At 40.0% G+C, this 20,507-nt stretch overlaps 1 protein-coding gene across 1 annotated transcript in view; it reads left to right on the top strand.

Annotated features, from left to right (window-relative positions):
- Positions 1 to 6,749: 6,749 nt before the first annotated feature.
- SLC16A7 (solute carrier family 16 member 7) overlaps positions 6,750 to 20,507 on the top strand; it is a 149,753-nt gene continuing 135,995 nt past the window's right edge. The window contains exon 1 of the mRNA XM_081331697.1: positions 6,750 to 7,014. The gene's annotated coding sequence lies outside the window, so the exon portion shown is untranslated. The remainder of the gene's footprint in view (positions 7,015 to 20,507) is intronic.

The following is a 20,507-nucleotide window of genomic DNA, read 5'->3' on the forward strand; positions in this document are numbered from 1 at the left end:
ATAAAAAATAAAAAAATAGTTAGGCAGAGTGTCAGGGAGTCATTGGAATGCACCAACTCTTGCCACGCCAACTTCAGTGGTTTCTCCCCAAAAATTTAAGAAATTTTTGTTCAGTTGCCATCAATCAATATTTTAGATACCTTTGGCTTGGATGATTGAATCTTCATTGACATATATCAATACATTAGGGGGGAGAAAGCCCTGAAGTTGGGGTGTCAATAGTTGTACATTCTAACAACTTTCTGACTCTCTGCCTAACTATTTTTTTATTTTGACTGATGAAACTTCCTGGATGGGAAGTGAAATATCTTAGTTTAACAAATTTCGATCCAGTTGACATGATTCAACCTTTTAGATACCTTTGGCCTGGATGTGTCTTCATTGACATATTGTCTTGCTTTTAATTTTGATTTAGAATGTAATACTTATTTTATGTACAGATAGTTCTAAATTTATAACCATTCATTTAGCACCATTCCTCACACTTATGTCCATTACAGCATCCCTACAGCATGTAATAAAATTCAGGCTCTTAGAAACTAGCATATATTTATGATGGTTGCAGTATCTTGGGGTCATGTGATCACATTTGTGACCTTTCCAGCTGCTTCCTGACAAGCAAAGTCAATGGCAGAAGCCAGATTCATTTAATGATCGCATGATTCATTTAGCTGTAATGAATTACTAAAAAACCATGGCAAAAAGGTTCTAAAATTGAGTGTAACTCACTACCTTGCTTAGCAACTGAAATTCTGGTCCCAATTGGGGTCATAAGTCCAGGACCCTCTGATACATTTCTTTTAATATCTTTAATACCTTGAGGGCTCATGTAAATATAAAAATAGTGTCAACTCTACAAATGAGCATGGCTGCAGCCATTTTCCTTCTCATTCTAGACTGTGCTGATACTTTGTAACTAATAAACATGTTATTTGAGGAATTCTCAAGCCTCAGAGTTCTGTTTTATTAATCTCTGCCTGTCGGACCCATGACAAATAGAGTATAAATAAGCTATAAGTTCAATCATCATCTGTTATGTTTTGGCTTGTTCAGACTAGATTCCATATACCCCTAAGGGTCCATGGGAACTATTTTTTATTTATTTATGACTTTATTATTTTTACAAAAATAATCAAGGCAGCAAACATATTTAATATATTTTCCTTCTTCTGTTTTCCCCACAACAATCTGTGAGGTGGGTTGGGCTGAGAGAGTGTGACTGTCCCAAGGTCACCAAGTTGGCTTTCATGGTCAAGGTGGGACTTGAACTCACAGTCTTCTGCTTTCTTAGCCCAGTCCTTTAACCACTAGATCAAACTGGCTTGGGATAGGTTCACTGGGACTAATGGAGAAAGAAACTCTGTAAACAACTAAACTTTATTCCCTTATACAGAAGTGTTTCTCCCCTTCTTTCAGGCCTTGCAGATATTAAATTCCCCCCCCCATGAAGGATTTTTTTTTTTGCAAGGAACTAGGGGGTTAAAAGGAACCCTTGAATATATTCAGTCATCCATCCCCATCTTGATGTTACTGTTCAAGGGCATACATGGCAATTTTATTATACTTGAGTAGAAAGAGTGGAGCTTGTCTGTTGATAATGAGAAACCCCATCCTTCTTGATTGCTTAAAGAACAGGTTCTGCACCCTGAAAGAGTTTGAGCCTCCACATGTTTTGTGGATTAGCAAGAATAAAAATTTGTCAAATGATTTCACAGTGTTAAATCTTAGTCCAAATAAATATAATATCTATTTAATGCTATAACAACAGCTCTCTGAAAATCCCATATGAAAAGTGTACTTCCAAAATAGGAATTAAAAGTATACACAAAACCTATAGGATGTAGTTTCTTTTACATCGGATGTAGCTAATAGTGAAACATGCCTGAAATAAACTTTGCATACAGTCAATGAGGTTAATCTATCTAAAAATGTCTTGTAATATTTAGATCTAAATGCAAAGAGAAGAAACCTAAATTTGAATCAATTATATTTTAATCCATGGTAATTGTAAGGCAGATGAGGGAAAATAAATTTGATACAAAGTAAAAGTAATAACCCCTTTATGGATTACTGACTTGTTGCAGCGAAGGGACTTGCATAACTCAATGAAGCTATGAGCTATGCCGTGCAGGGCCACCCAAGATGAGAGAGTTCTGACAAAATATAATCCATTGGAGAAGGAAATGGCAACCCACTCCAGTACCTTTGCCATGAAAACCCCATGGACAGTACCAAAAGGCAAAAAGATATGATGCTGGAAGATGAGCCCCTCAGGTTGGAAGGTGTCCAATATGCTACTGGGGAAGAGCAAAGGGCTAGTAGTAGTAGTGCCAGAAAGAATGAAGCAACTGGGCCAAAGTCAAAAAGACGCTCAGCTGTGGATGCATCTGGTGGTGAAAGGAAAGTCCGATGCTATAAAGATTTTTTCTCTATAGGAACCTGGAATGTAAAATCCATGAATCAAGGAAAGCTGGACGTGGTCAAACAAGAGATGACAAGACTGAACATCGACATCTTAGGTATCAGCAAACTAAAATGGACAAGAATGGGTGAATTTAATTCAGATGACCATCAAGTATACTACTGTGGGAAAGAATCCTTCAGAAGAAATGGAGTATCCTTCATAGTCAATCAAAGAGTAGGAAAAGCAATACTGGGATACAATCCCCAGAATGATCTCAGTGAGAATCCAAGGCAAACCTTTCAATATCACAGTAGTCCAAGTCTATGCCCCAACCACTGGTGCTGAAGTGGATGAAATTGACCGGTTCTATGAAGCCCTACAGCACCTTACAGAATTAACACCAAAAAATGATGTCCTTAGGGATTGGAATGATAAAGTAGGAAGCCAAAAGATAACCAGAATAACAAGCAAGTTTGGTCTTGGAGTACAAAATGAAGCAGGGCACAGGCTGATATAATTTTGTCAAGAGAATACAATGGTCATAGCAAACACTCTTCTAACAACCCAAGAGACATCTCTACACATGGATATCACCAGACGGCCAACACAGAAATCAGATTGACTATGTGCTCTGCAGCCAAAGATTGAGAAGCTCTATACAGTCAGGAGCTGATTGTGGCTCAGATCATGAGTTTCCCATTGCAAAATTTAGGCTTAAATTGAAGAAAGTAGGCAAAAGCACTAGGCCACTCAGATATGAACTAAATCATATCCCTGATGAATATACAGTAGAGGTGACAAATAGATTTAAGAAATTAGATCTGATAGACAGAGTGCCTGAAGAATTATGGACAGAGGTTCGCAACATTGTACAAGAGGTAGCACTAAAATTATCCCAAAGAAAAAGAAATGCAAGAAAGCAAAATGGCTGTCTGAGGAAGCTTTGTAAATAGCTGAGGAAAGGAGGGAAGCGAAAGGCAAGGGAGAAAAAGAAAGATATGCCCAATTAAATGCAGAATTCCAAAGAATAGCTAGAAGAGATAAGAATGCCTTCTTAAATGAACAGTGCAAAGAAATAGAAGAAAATAATAGAATAGGGAGGACCAGAGATCACTTCAAGAAAATTGGAGAGATAAAGGGAACATTTCATGCAAAGATGGGCATGATAAAGGACCAAAATGGCAGGGACTTAACAGAGGCAGAAGAGATTAAAAAGATGTGACAAAATTACAAAGAAGAACTATACAAGAACGAGCTTAATGTCCCTGATAACCACGATGAGGTGGTCAGGGACCTCGGACCTCGAGCCAGACATCCTAGAATGTGAAGTGAAGTGGGCCTTAGAAAAACTGAGCAACAACAAAGCTAGTGGAGGTGACAGTATTCCAGCTGAGCTATTCAAAATTTTAAAAGACGATGCAGTAAAAGTGCTACACTCAATTTGCCAGCAAATTTGGAAAACTCAACAGTGTCCACAGGATTGGAAAAGGTTTAAATTCCAATTCCAAAGAAAGGAAATGCCAAAGAATGTTCAAACTATTGCACCATTGCACTCATTTCACATTCTAGTAAAGTTATGCTTAAAATCCTACAAGCTAGACTCCAGCGGTATGTGGTTCGAGAACTACCAGACATACAGGCAGGATTTCGAAGAGGCAGAGGAACTAGAGATCAAATTGCCAACATACGCTGGATCATGGAGAAAGCTCAGGAGTTCCAAAAAAACATCTACTTCTGCTTCATTGACTATGCTAAAGCCTTTGATTTTGTGGATCACAAAAAACTGTGGCAAGTTCTTAAATAGATGGGAATACCAGACCATCTTATTTGTCTCTTGAGAAACCTACATGTGGGTCAAGAAGCAATAGTGAGAACTGGACACGGAACCACTGATTGGTTCAAAATTGGGAAAAGAGTCCGGTAAGGTTGTATACTGTTGCCCTGCCTATTTAACTTATATGCAGAGCACATCATGAGAAAGGCAGGGCTAGATAAATCAAAAGTTGGAATTAAGATTGCTGGAAGAAATATCAACAACCTAAGATATGCAGATGATACCACTCTAATGGCAGAAAGTGAAGAAGAACTAAAGAGCCTCTTGATGCGGGTGAAGGAGAGTGAAAAACCTGGGTTGAAACTAAACATTAAGAAAACCAAGATCATGGCATCTGGCCCTCTCAATTCCTGGCAAATAGATGGGGAAGAAATGGAGGTAGTGACAGATTTTATTTTCCTGGGCTCCAAGATCACTGCAGATGGGGACTGTAGCCAAGAAATTAAAAGACGCTTGCTCCTTGGGAGGAAAGCCATGGCAAATCTAGACAGCACACTAAAAAGCAGAGACATCACCCTGTCAACAAAAGTGCGTATAGTCAAGGCCATGGTTGTCCCAGTTGCAATGTACGTCTGTGAAAGCTAGATCATAAGAAAGGCTGAGCGCCAAAGAATTGAAGCCTTTGAACTCTGGTGCTGGAGAAGACTCCTGCGAGTCCCTTGGACTGCAAGGCGATCAAACCGGTCAGTCCTAGAGGAGACCAACCCTGACTGCTTTTTAGAAGGCCAGATCCTGAAGTTGAAACTCAAATACTTTGGCCACCTAATGAGAAGGAAGGACTCACTGGAGAAGAGCCTAATGCTGGGAAAGGTTGAGGGCAAGAGAAGAAGGGGACGACAGAGAATGAGGTGGCTGGATGGAGTCACTGAAGCAGTAGGTGTGAGCTTAAATGGACTTCAGAAAATGGTAGAGGACAGGAAGGCCTGGAGGAACATTGTCCATGGGGTCGCAATTGGTCAGACACGACTTTGCAACTAACAACAACAAAAGGTAATAGGCCCATAGTAATATGGTGAGCAAAAGAGTGCTTTCTATGATATAACAGGTTAAGATTACTCCATCCATCCTTCAGCAGGTGAACCAATTTATTTTTGGCTCAGCTGCTTTATACTTGAAACTAATGGGAAACTAGTTAAATTGCTTGATATGCTGCTGTTCTGGTGAGCTTGCACAGAAGCAGTTTCTTCATTTCTAGAAATTCTTGTCTCCTGGAAGTTTGGCAGCAGACATGCTAAAAGGTCTTTCAAGAGCATTGCTGGCTTGGCTCTTCCAGTTCCCAGAAACTGGCACAGACTGCCAGACAAATAAAGTGAAATAAGGGTGGGGGTGGGGAGGGCAGGCACTGTAAAACATTTTACACCCCTTTATAACCTAGGATGCAGTTGAAAAAAGTGAAAAGCATTTTTGTACCCTAATCTCCCAAGCTGCTGCACAAAAGAAACTAAAAAGGCAACCCTGCTGCATCCTAGGATTGTTGGCAATAAAGGCAACAGCTAATCAGTTTAAAACAGCTTTGGAGGGATTGGGGACCAGAACTGATGGCAGAACTGTAGAAGTATTTTCTTCAAAGCATCCTCTAAAATGGTATTTAATTCTTCCTCTACTGGTCTACTGCCCTTTATATCTTAGGAGGAAAGATCAAATACTGAGAGCAACTTCAGTTTTCCTTTTCTCCCCTCTACACCCTACGGGAGACAGAGGATGAGAAACAAAGAGTCTTTCCTGAGACACTTTGGAAGAGGAATCTTGCGAGGCGGCTCACTCCCCAAGCTCCAAGGAAAAGTTTACCAGGAATTTACAGCTGCAGTTTCAACATAAATTGGCAATAAGTCTGGCCTCTTGCTGCCTCCCAACTGAAACCGTACCCTCTCGCACGCCACAGCAGCGGACCTCGTGAATTTCATTTCCCTTTGAACAAGTGAAAAGTTGAACAAGTGAAAAGCACTCCTGTTTACCCTGTCTCTGAGCAGAAAGATGCGGAGAACTGCTCTCCGAGATCTCAGGACCCACCCACACCATCGGAGGAAACCGTGGATATGCGGGCAAAGCGTGGTGGTGTTGTCTTTGCTCCAAAGCAGACCGACCGAGAGCAAAAGCGAGCGGAGGCGCTCGCTGTAACGATAGGGTGGGGTGGCTCCTTTGCCTTTGCAGCGATAGCGCAGCTTCACCCGCCTAATGGAATCGGCGTTAAAGCAAAGCGACACCACGAACTGTATTAGCGCAATTGGGTTACAGCCGCCCTGACAACGGGAATCTCGCTTAGCTCTTCCGAGTCCCTTCGCATTTCCTTCGCCGCATCTTGCCAGCCTCCGTGTTTTCCACTTTTTCTTTAGCCGCCCAACGAGTAGGGAAAGCTGCCGGCCTAGCGACTGGAGCTCAGCAGCAGGCGCCTCCGCCTCCCTCCGCAAGCAACCTCCGCCCTACTTCGCCTAGGCGGGGGATGCTACTTGGGCTCCTGACTGCCCTTGAAACCAATCCTTCGCAGCGGGAGGAACAGCAGTCGCAACAACAAAAGCAGTCAAGGACAGGTCGGGTGACCGCGAGCTTTTTCCCGCTCCTCCTCCTCCTTCGACCTCCGGTTGAAGGCAGCTTCAGACCGGCTGCACAAAAGGCCCCTCAGCCTCCTACCGCCTCCTCCTCCCCCCGCTGCGGATCACGTCACGGGAAATAAATAAATAATCCCATTCACCCAGTGACAGGGAGCAGGAACCGGCGCGGCGGCGGCAAGCTTAGAGCCAACCCAGCCCAAGCTAGAGAAAGAGACAGACGAAGCCAGGTAACGTAAAAAAGATCCATGAGGGGGTTGTTTAAGGCAAAACCTGTCCCCCTTGGCGCAGCTTGGGAAGGGGCGGCTGGGGTGGAGGCAAGGGGAGGTAGCAGCAGCCTGCGATCTGTTTATTTCTAGCCAAGCGTGCCCGTTGCCTACCGCTTCGTGTTTCTGACTCTGCTTCTAAAATGCTGCTGACCTCGGAGTGCGTGCCATTGTATAGGAACGTTATGACCCGTCTGGCCGCCGTTTCCCACCCCAGGCACGGAAAGCAGAGAAGACTGTCCTGTTTGCCACCTTGCTACTGCTGCTGCGGTTGGAGCGCGTTGCTTTGGATTGGTAGACAACACACACACACACACCCCACATACACACACCAATTCACCATGTGGATGCCTCCCTCACGGACCGCTTTACTTAGCGTACGTGTGGGAGTTCTAGTGAACGGTTGGCAAGGCGAAGGACTAAGGCGACTACAAAGTTGAATGAACAAACAAACCCTCAAATCTTACCACCACCTCCTGCACTTGCAGAACTGCTTGCCCTTGAACAGGGGAATCAAGCGCATAAACCCCGCCTCCTCCCCCCTCCCATTTGATAGATGACCAGAGATGCCCCAATGACTTGTGAAACTGACAATCGCTCCTGTAGACAAAAACACCTTAGGCAGCGTACACGCAAGTTCACGTTTTTTTCCCCACCCCGCCCCAGACATCACGCGCTATGGGGCGATACGGGAGCCTAGTCGAGGACCCTCTTGTTTCCACGCCGTCACCCACCGAATTTCAGATTAATGGCCTTCCCTTTCCAACGCTGCAACATTTTGCACCCGAATCTTCTGTGCTAGGAAACTAACAAAACCAGTTTTACCTCTATAAGAGGCCACAGCCTCTAGCATTGCTATTACGTTTCCCTCCACCCGGACTTAAAAAGCAGCCATCTTGAAAGCAGTTCTGAACGGAGCTTCAATTCTATTGGGATAAGCACCGCAGATTGGGGGAAGGTGGCGAGGCCGGCGCACGCTGTCGTGCATACCTCTGGGGCCGGTCCGTTAATTGTGCGCTTCCGCAGGACCAGGACTAAGGCGGCGACTAAGGCGGGGCAGGAGCAGCCGCAGCATCACGCGTCCTGTCTCCGTAGCCAGTTCGTTGCACAGCCCGGCCTTTTCCCCTCCTCTTCAATTCCGGGAGAAACCGGTTAACTGAGATATGTGTGTGTGTGTATTTCTGTCCAGGCCGATATGTATTGAAACTGTTTGGTTCTGCTTGGCTTTAGTCCTCATCACATCCCTGGGTGGGTGGCAGAACTCGGTACCGGAAATTTCACAAACGTATGATTTGGGCCTCGAGCGGGCAATTCTTGTTTCAGGCCCCACCTCGGACTTGGCCAATGAGAGACGCGTGGAGGCGGCCCAATTAAAAGGCACCGTCTTGATCCATCAGTGGAGGGAGGGATGCCATGAGATGGGGTCTTGACTGGCTTGCTGTCGCCGGTTGGTTCTCGCTGGTTTGGAAACGATCTGAGGCCACGTGGAGTGCTGCTGAACAGCTGGGATCGCTGTCAGCCAGCGAACATCAAGGGCATGTGGGGTTACCGGCTCATAGAAGGCTTTTCAATGTTACCCTTCTATAGGGAAATTGTTTAAAGTACTGCCTTTTAGGTAAAATGTTCTGAAGCTGTCAAAAAACAGTGGAATTGCCCTGTTTTTGGAATTTCTGTGTATGTGTATGTGAAGAATGGTGTGTGTTTTGCCTGTGTGTGTTACTAATAGAGAACACCTTGGTATATTTTTGTGACATATTTTGTGACAAGTTATGATGGTGTAAGCTTTCCTGCACTCAGTCTACTTCACAACCACCAAACCTCTATTTAGAATATCAGTGAAAGTAGAAATGGGCAACATTTGTATTTTACTTAAATTTTAAGTAAAGTCCCAGCTACATTGCATGATACATGTTTTTAATGAAAGCCCCCACTCCAAGAGCACATCAAATGGGATGTCCATCACTAAACTGTATTTATTAATAATCAAATGATTGCAGCTGGTTTGATTTCAACTTTGCTTTCCATTTTTCTCTAAGTATATGGTATACTCTGCAAGATTTCCTAATAAAACATTTAAGCACCTTAGCACCAGTTACATAATATACTTACTTAGCCACTTAAGATAAAGTCCTAGGAAGCATGTGTACATCAAACGCTAACTTTGGTTAGCACTACCCTTGGCTCTGAATTCTGTGGCTTAGTTCCTGGAATTGGCCTGCTGTGTGAAGGTAGTTTCTGAACTTCAGCTGCCACAGAACAGTGACTGAGAATGGCATCAATTTGGGAAAGACTATTATGTATGGGTGATAAAACCAACAAAACTTTGTGAAATATTTGAGATTAACATACTTATTATGCTGCCCTGTTCTAGGATTGCACAAATCTTTCAGAAGAGGTGCTTTGGAACAGGTGGTAACATATTTGAAGCTTGTCTTTTCAGATAATTAAAGTAGCTTTGTTTCCCCCCCCCCTCACATTCACATAGCTATATCTCTTGGTGCATGCTGGGTTGCAATCATTTCACTACCTGTTCACACACAGCAATTTCACTTTGTTTTTTCTCAGTGAAGCAACATGAATATGTGTTGGCATGCATGAGGATACTGGAAAAGGTACCAAATTAAGTGCCTGTTTGAAGAATTTGCAAAGCCCTTTCTGTTTTTCAGATAGGGTTAACATAATAATAATAAAGTTGGAAGGGACCTTGGAGGTCTTCTAGTCCAACCCCCTGCTCAGGCAGGAAACCCTATACCAGTGATGGCGAACCTTTTAGAGACCAAGTGCCCAAACTGCAACCCAAAACCCCCTAATGTATCATCATGTGCTGGGTGGGCATGGCCCATTGGATGGGTGTGGCCCATTGGGTGGGCGTGGCCCATTGGGTGGGTGTGGCTCATTGGGTGGGTGTGGCTGCGGTGGTAACAACAGACTAAAAAGTTCAATCAATCAATTCCAACTTTGCAAGATCTTTTTTTTCCCTCGCGAGAAGTTGAAAATGATTGATTGATTGAACCTTTTTTTTTGCATACGGCGGCAGAGGCCTAAAGTGAAAAGGTTTTATAAAACCCAGCTGAAGGCCTAAGACTGGGGCGATGGCACGTGTGCCCAGAGAGAGGGCTCTGTGTGCCACCAGTGGCATTTGTGCCATAGGTTCGCCACCACGGCCCTATACCATTTCAGACAAATGGCTGTCCAGTCTCTTCTTAAAAACTTCCAGTGTTGGAGCATTCACAACTTCTGGAGGCAGGCTGTTCCACTGATTAACTGTTCTGTCAGGAAATTTCTCCTCAGTTCTAGGTTGCTTGTCTCCTTGATTAATTTCCATCCATTGCTTCTTATCCTGCCTTCAGAAGTTGTGATACCTTTGGCCTGTATGACTGAGTCTTCATTGACATAATGCATTTTGGAGAGACCCCTGAAGTTAGTGTGGCAAGAGGTGGTATATTCCAATGACTCTCTGCGTAACTAATTTTTTATTCTGACAGATGAAGCTTCCTGAATGGGAAGTGGAATCTCTCACTTTAACAATTTTTTAGTCCAGTTGCCATGATTCAAACTTTTAGATACTTGTAAAGTTTTACTGGGTTTCACAAAACTAATTATATATTTATATGTGTTAAGAAGAACATAATAACAGTGACATATAGTTGCACTAAGAATTTAGCAAATGGTATGGTAATATTATTAGTTGAAAAGGTCTTAAAAATGGAAAAAGTTAAAGTTTTAAAGAAGTAGTAGGCTTGGTGGAAATGAGAAGATAACTTCTGGGAAGATATTATGTCGTGCTGAAAGATTATAGTATATATCAAAGTTAATTGTACTCTTGGACTTCTGGCATGAAAGACTGGTAGGCATGCTGCAAAAAGTGGGGTTTGAAGCATGCCTATTTACTATATAGATTTTGTCCTTAGTTTGATTATTTGAAGATAAACAAAAGTAGATGTAAACAAAATGAAGCTTGTTTAGAACAAATTATAAATTATTGATCAATTAGTTACACTGATTGATCTAACTTAGGATCACTAACAATGTCCAAAGTTCCCTCTTTCACTTCACGATTAAATACAGAACTGATAACTCATATAGAGAATGGAAGCCACTGAGAAACAAAAATGATGAAAGGAGTTTATAAATTAACCTGTTTTATTTATGACCACGGAGACGTCCTCGGACAAGCGCTGGCTCTTCGGCTTTAAAACTGAGATGAGCACCGGCCCCTAGAGTTGGAAACGCATGCATGTGCAGGGGAACCTTTACCTTTTTATTTATGGAATAATCCCTTGAAGAAATGTCATCAATGGGAAAAGTTTTGTCTTTGGGCAAATGCGGTATTAAAATATTTCAAGAAGGTAAGGAAGATTTATATTAAAGAATTGCCCTAAGCATCAAATAAATTGTGCATGTGCATACAAGCAGGCTAATGCTAGTATAAGATCTAAAAATGATCCCACAAGCCAAATTGATCCTACTTTGGACCAAAGTTTAAACACAAAAACATGTTGATACCTAATCATAATGAATCTGGATATATTTAAATCCAAAAGCAGTTACAGACTTCAGAACAAGGGACTTAGTGGCTATAATAATAATAAGGACTTGGATAAATTGAAACAAAAGCATAAATTGGTGAGTCACTGGGAATAAAAACCATTCTGGGAGAAATTCCAGGTTACTTGGCTTTACTTAAAGCTGTTAACTTGAATACTGTTAAACCATGCTTTAGGAGAGTATTACAATTATCCTGATGATTTTATAATCAGATTATATGGGGATTGAGGATGTTTTGGTTGGGTCAGTACTCAAAAAGAGTTTGAATTTGCTCATATAAGCATCCTGTTTTGATGGATTAACCAAAAACATTGCCAGTCAGGTAGGGATTTGTATGTATCTGCAGTTGTATGAAAGTAACTATTTTCAAATTAATCAGTAGAGGAAGTATATCAACAATTAGATTCTGACCTTTTCAGGGCTCTCCTCTTGTGCCTGGCAATCTTTGTATTAGTTGCCTTTTTCAGACTAGAATAGATTATTTAGCCAAACTCTAAGGAAATGTCAGTGAAAGTCCAAAGTTCCAGCTAACTGCATGAGAACAGAGACAATGTGTCAGACCTGCCCCAGTTTGCTTTCTCAGGAAAGTAAAACTTGTGTTTCCATTTAGTTGAAGCAAAGGAACTTTTACTGAAAGAAACTGGTTGCAGTAAAGTCAGGGGGGATCTGGTGTTCCCGCACAAAATACAAAACTATTCTTTCCAACTTCCAATCCCTCCCCCCTTGACCAGTCCCCTGGCCAGCCAATGTGATGCTGGTATGATGTTTTGAGAAACTCTGAGGTGTGAAACTGGTAACATTCCATTCTCAGAGAAAATGGCCTTGAATATCTTGGTACAAGCTATTTTGGTGATCTGGTCTTCTGTTGTTACTTCCCCTCCCCATTTCCCATCATTAGATACACAGGTGTGGATTACCCCACATGCCTCCCCCCTCTGTTCCCCTTTGATGGCAGGTATCCAGTAAGGCACCAGGCCGATGATGGAGATCCTGACAGTGTATCTGAACTCTATTATAACCTTTTATTAGAATTCCGTCAGAATTGAATAGAAAATTATATTCACTTGTCTTGCCTATATGCAACTATTGCTGCTCAAGGCAAAGTATAGAAAGTTATAGAAGTTATAAACACTGAACATGGTTCAGTGATAGTCTTTGAGAATATGCTGTTCACATAGCACTTTACAATAGTGGGTTTTGTTCAAGCTATTTCAAAGCTTATTGGAGTAATTTACACTTTAATTATATGCTTCTACATTATATTCAGTATTAAATTATACATTATACTGGGAAATAGAAGAAATAAGAAATGTCTTTCATATTTCCCAAATATTAAATGCAGAAGCTCTTCTGAATTTCTAATTTTGCTATGCTTAATAAGATGTGTGTACATGGTGTTATGCATGTATGGAAAAACCTTTAATTCCATGTAATAACCCCACATTCCTATGAGCAAAAAGCTACTGACTTATAATTTTTAGGAAGGGGTAGTTTTAAATACCACTTGAACTATGTATGTCTTCTCATTAAATTATGCAGGTATTTATTTCATATGCATTCGAGTTCTACATTAATTGGGAAGAAGTGTATAGTCTTGAGAAAAAAAATTAAAAGACTATTGCATACATCAGAAATGATAATATTTTTTAAATGTGGATTGCTAGTTGCCTCTGTCAGTAGGAGAAGGGTGCAGGAAAGTACTCATGTCCTAGAAGAAGCACTGAGTGCTTGTATTTGCTTGTGAAAATGGAACTACTGAAAAATGTAGAAAAAATAACAGAGAAAAAAGCAGGGACTCTGCTTTGGTACAAAATCTTTCTTATTTACCAGGCTAAATTCTGCTTTAGTTAACCATCCAAATGCATGTTTCAAATCTATTCTTATCATACCACTCAAGAAAGTTAGTTATATTAGGTACTATGTTTTAGCAAAAGAGTTGCAAGGCTTGAAGTCGTTCATATCTTATTTGGATATTTGGCATATTGGGATATCTAAGAAATTTGTCCTTGACCCTCAGCTTCTAATGTGTAAAATGTAGATAGCAAAAAGGACAAAGTATAATGCAATCAAAGTCCTTATATTTCACATTGGCACCATTCATTATCTTTTTCAATGTTGTTTTTACATTTTTAGCCACATCATTTGTCCTCTCAAGCATCTAAATAACAACTTATTCCAACTGGTGATGTAGGCTGAAATATGCTTCTCTTGTTTCATGAACAGGCTTATCAGCATGTCAGGGTATGTGGAACCTGTTCAGATATGCAGCCTGACACAATAATGCTCAATGTCATCTAGTGCCTGCTAGTATATATTTCTACTTACGGTATTAAGGTAAACAATCATCAAATTTCCTTTTTATTCAATTAGTAATCTAATTGTATTGTGATGTTTGCCTTTCTATTTCTTGGCATGTAACTCCAATTAATTTAATTTTACATGTGTTGTCTATAATGGAAATACAGCAACATGTTGGGTTACCAGTGACAGTAACAGAAACTTAAGCAGAAATTATTTCACTCAAATAAACTAATGAAGTATTTATTTTACATGAAAACATCCAATAACTATAAAGTGCCATTTAAATAACCTCTGTAAATTATTACTTTTATTCTGTTAATAATGAGATAAACATGAAGGAGGAAATATATACTTATTTATGAATAGTTTATTATAATACATGTACCAATCTAAAAGAATGTATTTATATAAGCATTCTAAATGAGTGGGTGTATAAATAAATGAGTTGTAAGTGGTAACATGGAATATGCAGCAACTTTTTAAAATAGCTAAATTAAATACAGTTGCTTCAATCAGTTGATTTCAAAGGTTAAATTTTAAATCATTTAAATCACTGTACCACTTATAAATACTATCTATATCTAATGCATACCTATATTTTGTCTTTCTAAAATAGTATCTGTCTGAAATAATATAAATGGGATTAAAAAATACAATTCAATATACGGAGCTGGTATTCATTTATTTCAAATTGCAATGAAAAATATAGATAACAGAATGAAATCTGGAAACATATTCATCTGTCTCTCCATATTTATAATGGCCTGTCATTATATTCAATGCTGTCTTATTTCTTTTTTAAATTATGAGTGTCTTTTCATAGGTTTTTCTGAACGCTATTAGAAAGTTTGAGTAGGCAATGTATATTGTTCCGATCACAGTTACCAATCAGTTTGGATGTCATTTTGTTTCATGTCAGTGAACTTACTGACAACTAGTTGCTTTCCTGTCCTCATTTCCTTTCCAGTGCCAGCCTCTTAGGAGGTTATCCAAAAGCTGACATTTGGCACTTTTGAAACTGTGGTACCGTATTGGGCTTTTTCACTGACAGTTAGAAGGGATGAATGAATAGGCAAATAGGGTGTAAAAAGAAACAGGAAGAAGAAAGAAAGTAAGTAGGAAGAAAACAGGAGAAAATATGATGGATGCGATAAAAATGAACACCATTTAGAACAAAATGAAGACAAATAAAGAAAAACATATAGTTACATACAGAACCTTATAGTTCATACAAAGTGTGCCCTTGCTCGTGCAAATTGAGCACACATTCACCCGCTGCTCGCGCAAGTGACGATACATGCAGGCAAGCTTGCCCACCACTTTGGGCAGCCCAGTTCTGAACAGCCCATGGCCCAGTAGAGGGCACCAGCCCCAGGGTTGGAGACCCATGCTCTAAGCAGCATATAGAATTTAGAAAATAAGATACAAAATTAATGCTACAATTAATTAAAAGAGTAACATCCAAAACTGAATCCTTTAAATAAAGTTCTAAATCTAATTAGCTAATTTTTTTGAAGGCCTTTTGAATAGTTCCTTTTTTGCATTTCCAGAAAGTCACAAGGCTATTCGGGTTCAAAGACAAATTACATAGGAGAGGAGCCTTAGAGACAGTTGGCCCCCTACCCACTGAACAGTAAATATAGAAAATCTACACACACCTGTTAAAATGCCAAGTTTTTGACATGTAAAAAAATTAGACCAAGGTAAAACACTTCAGAATTTTCTCCACCTCTAATATAACATATAAGCTGTTCAGTGACAAAAAAAATAAAAATAGAAAACTTGCAATAACATGATTGCATAAAATGCACACCCTTAAGCTAATACTTTGTCGAAGACCTGTTGATTTTATGACAGCATTCAGTCTTTTGGGGTAGAGCCTATCAGCATGGCACATCTTGTCTTGGGAATCTTTACCATCTATTTCTTGCAAAAATACTTCAGATCTGTCAGATAGTGAGACATCTCCTGTGCACAGCCCAATTTTGGTCACCCTGCAGATTATCAATTGGATTCAGGCCCGGGCTCTGGCTGGGACATTCCACAACTTTGATATTCTGGTGAAGCCATTCTTTTGTTGATCTGGATATGATTTGGGTTATGTTGAAAGTTGAAAGTTTCTTCATTTACAGCATTTCAGCAGAGGCCTGAAGGTTTTGTGCCAAAACTGACTGATATTTGGAACTGTTCATAATTTCTTCCAGTGCTTTTTTTGTAAAAGAAAAAGGTGCTGGAACTCACACATGTCACACAACCCGCCTTGCCTACCCTACAAGGTTCCATCCAAAAAAGGTGCCGGAACTCCTTTCTGAGCATTCTATGAGAAAAAACAACAACCCTGATTTCTTCCACCTTGACTAAAGCCTCAGTTCCAGCTGAAAAAAAGCAGCTCAAAAGCATAAAGATGCCACCATCATGGTCCACTATGGATATGGTGTACTTTTGGTGATGTTCATTGTTGTTTTTGCACCAAACACACTTTTTTGTGGGAAAAAGTTCAACCTTGATCTCACCAGAGCATATCAACATTTTTTTTGTTAGACTTGATGTAGGACTTTGAAAAATGTAGATGGACTTGGATGTTTTTCTTTGTAAAAAAATGCTTCCATCTTGCCACCCTACCTCACAGCCTAGACATATGAAGAATACAGGATATTACTAGGACTAAATATTAGAGAAGATTGAGGCTTTTGGTCTATTGTCTATTTTATCAACAAAAAAGAATTCATAAATGTGTTTGCAAGAAGAAATATTAATATAAGTACAACTATATACAATATAGTTTTCTGTGAAACATGGAGGAATTAATGTAATAATTTTTTAATATATTACAATATGACACTTGTAACTCTCTCCAGTGGATGTCATCTCCAATGTAATTAATTTTGGGGGAAATATTGTTATTTATAAAAAGGATTACTGTAATAGAAGATATTTTCTATTTCATTTCTATTTTCTGAAGTTACACAAGGACAGTGATAAAATAATGGATTCCTTATAAGTAAGGATTTGTTGTCCTTAAAGTACAAGCCAAGTAAAATGTCATGTTCCCAAGTATGTATCCTTTCTTTTAATGAAGAGCTTTAATTACGTTGATTCCTGCCTTTTGTTGCTCTCCTTCTCCACTTCACACTATAGAGAAGAAAAATGTTTGTATTTGTTTCGCTAAAAGGGTGGACTTGAATTGTTGAACTGAGCCCTGCTGAGGACAGAAATTCTTATGTTTGGCTGAATTCCACCACCGAGGGTAATATAGTTTGTTTTATTTTTAACTTCGATGAGAGAGAATACTACTATTAGTTTCTCCACCTGTGACTATGTTTATTTGGGTTTATTGGTGCAGAAAAAGCTAAAGCCCCAAGAAACAGTTCATTTTCCAAAAGACAAAATGGTTTTTTCTAAATGGTTTGTATGTTTATGCATGTGAAGGAGAGCTCTGTGTAATCCTTATTGTTTCCATGTCTTTTTTTTATTGAAAAGTTTTTCAATACATTTTATCTTTAACAACCCCTCCCCCCACCCCCTACCCAACCCTTCCTAACCCTCCCCCTCCCCTTCCCCCCTCCCCATCCCCGACTTCCCAGAGCTAAATACAAGGTAGGTAACAAACTAGGTAGGTAACAAAAAAATGTGCAGGAATTTATCCAGTTATCTCTCCCTTTCTGCAATTAGCAAAGCAGAGTTGCTTGCTGAACATACAGAAAGTATTGTAAAAAGCATCCTGCAAGGGAATTCCACGTTACTCCGTGTATTGCCTTCTTTGTATGAAAAGTAACAAGAACCTTTAAGCAACCACCTGAGAGAATTGGCAGGACTGATGCCTCATCTGGAACCATCTGAATAGCAACATCTTCTACAGCTTTTGCTAACTGTTGCAAAGAAAAAACAGACTAAGGAACAAACTTGGACCTGCCTGATCTATTTGCTTAATCAGCTGGCCAACATGGAACATTCTTTCCATCATATCATTTTGTTGGAGATCAAATACATCACTGACACCTTCTCCAACATCTTGGATATCCAAAGCATAAATATTTATCATATGAGTAACAGTTTCACTGCTGTAGGTAAACGTCTCATCCAACAACTGAAAAACAACACAAGGTCAGAATGCAGGTCCCAAAGTTTAGTAGTGCATGCTGGTCATATGAAGGATATCCATGCAGACAGCAAAGGAGACAGAGAGAATGGAGATGTTACAGCCAGCATCTCTTTCACTGATCTGTATTTGAGCCAAGAAACTGACAAATTGCCTTCCAGTGTATGCTCTGAAGAGTTCCAGCTAGAAAAATCCTCATTTTCACGCCCAAGTATCAAATGTTCAGAACCAGAGAAACTGCCAGAACCTGTTAAAGAAAACTGCCATGAAGAGAACCCAAAGACCATAAAGAATCCTGTAGAGTATCAAGATAAGCTTTTCTTTCATGTAAAAGAAAATCTCTCTAAAGTGAAAGCATATGTCATGGAGATGGGGAAGAAAATTCCATTCCCAGATGAGTGTCTTATAGAAGATACAGTTAAAAGTTATGTAGCAAAGTTGTCCTTCAGCTGTCCCCTGAAAGGTCACTACTGGCCTATACAGTAAATCTGGTTTTGCTCTCATCAGTCACCAGCCTCAACTTTGGATCTCTAGTAATATGTATTCCCCAAACAAACCAATTTTAAATGTTTGAAAGTACATTAATGTTTTGGACAAAACTTTGGAATTTACTATGAACATTTGCCTTAAATACAATAAATTAAATTTATGTTAAGAATTGAATATATATGTATTTTTAATTATATAAATAAATATATAAATAAAATTATATAAATAAAAGATTAACAAGATGAGAGTTCTGGCACCTTTTTTTTTTTAGAAAAAAAGCACTGGACATTCTTTACCATTCTGGTTCTTTTCCATAAGATGGATGTATTAGAACAAGGCTTTTCAACCTTTTCACAGATTGTACCACTTTTAGGATATGACAATATTTGAGTACCAGTGCTTAGCAAGGTGTCAAAAACTTGATGACTGAAAAAAGGGGGGAGATTTTGGGTTTTACTGATTAGATTCATTTGGTGTTATTGAAATGACTAGTTTATAATATTATGGAGAAGTAAAAAGTTGAGGTTCAACGTTAATGCTTCCTTCTACTGCAACAAAAGAAGTCTGTTCTTTTTCCCTTCTCCCCCTCACCTTTTTCCTCTTTTTCCTCCGCACTGTATCCTATTATTTGCTTTTGTATTTTTGTATTTTATTCTATAATCTACCGTAATAAAATGTTACAAACTATAGAAAGAAGTAAAAAAGTATCAGTTTTAATTCCTTTGGTGGCTGTTCCTTTGCTGAATCACTTTCCCTTTGCACTGACAAATGTATGATGAATTTATCCATGTTTATTAATATGCACCACTACCAGCTAGCTCAGGGATCTTCAAACTTGGCATTTTTAAGACTTGTGGACTTCAACTCCCAAAATTTCTCAGCAATCATGGCTGGTTGAAGAATTTTGGGAGTTGAAGTCCACAAATCTTAAAGTTGCTAAGTTTGTAGACTCCTGAGCTAGCTGGTCAGCCCTTCCTTTCTCCCTCTCCTCTTCTTGCTCCCTGTCTTCTGAGCTCTCCTCTCACAGTGTAGTAAGAATGCAGCCCCCCCCAGTCCCTTGCCTGTACCCTTAAAGACACAGGAATCAAGCACAAAGCAAGAAAGGCTCACAAAAGCCTCCCAGAATAAAGAAACACTAAACTCCATTTCCCCCCCCCCCTTTAAGCTGCCTTAATCATGTGTCAGTTTAAACAATGTACCAAAGGCTCGGCAGTTGTGAAAAGCAATAACCTTAAATTAAGCCTGTTTACCTACAAAGAAAACTTGCTAAAAGCCATAGACAGACTCAAGATAAGGGGGTAAAGCTAATTACATTTGTTTAAATGGATTAAACCTATGGAAGCCAACGCTTTGGACATTGCTAGCTTTTGTGAAACAGACTAAAATATTCTAATAACCAAAGCACACAAACTGAGCCTCTGAATTACAAAACACTGTAAAAACTGTATAAAAATCCTTATGGTAATCCATTCAAGCTGCCAGCTGAACAGGAACCCAATGACTTCCAAAATAAACCTACCTCCTTTCCGACATGCTTGTCTCCCGGCTTTTCATTTCATCAGCACTGATTGCATTCTCCTGGCTGGAGAAAATGAACCAGGGGACCTTTTTTCCAGCAACAGCTGCTGCTTCTTCCCTGTCTCTTTTTCCTCCCTGCCTGATGAGCTCTCCTTCCATAGCTTCTTGCCCGTCCCCTTCTATTTCCCTGTTGTCTTTTTTTTCCTTTCCTGCCAAAACCACCTCCTTTTATATCCTCTCCTCCCCCCTTTTTCTTCAGTTTACCTCAGCTTTGCACTGCTTCTGGAAATGCCAGTCAGCTGGAGCCCTCAGAGCTCCTAGGGCTTCTGCTGAGCCCCAAAAGTCCTGCAGCTCCAGCTGCCTTTCCCTCAGGCTTGGGTCACTTCGGCTCATTCCCCTCCCCCGCTACATTTCTCTAGGATGGTTGCTTACCACCTGCCATGTGCCAAAGTACCACAGGTGGTACGTATACCACCAGTTGAAAAGTCCTGTGTTAGACTAC

Source organism: Vipera berus (assembly GCF_964194415.1).
Source record: "Vipera berus genome assembly, chromosome: 6".
Classification (NCBI taxonomy): Eukaryota; Metazoa; Chordata; class Lepidosauria; order Squamata; family Viperidae; genus Vipera; species Vipera berus.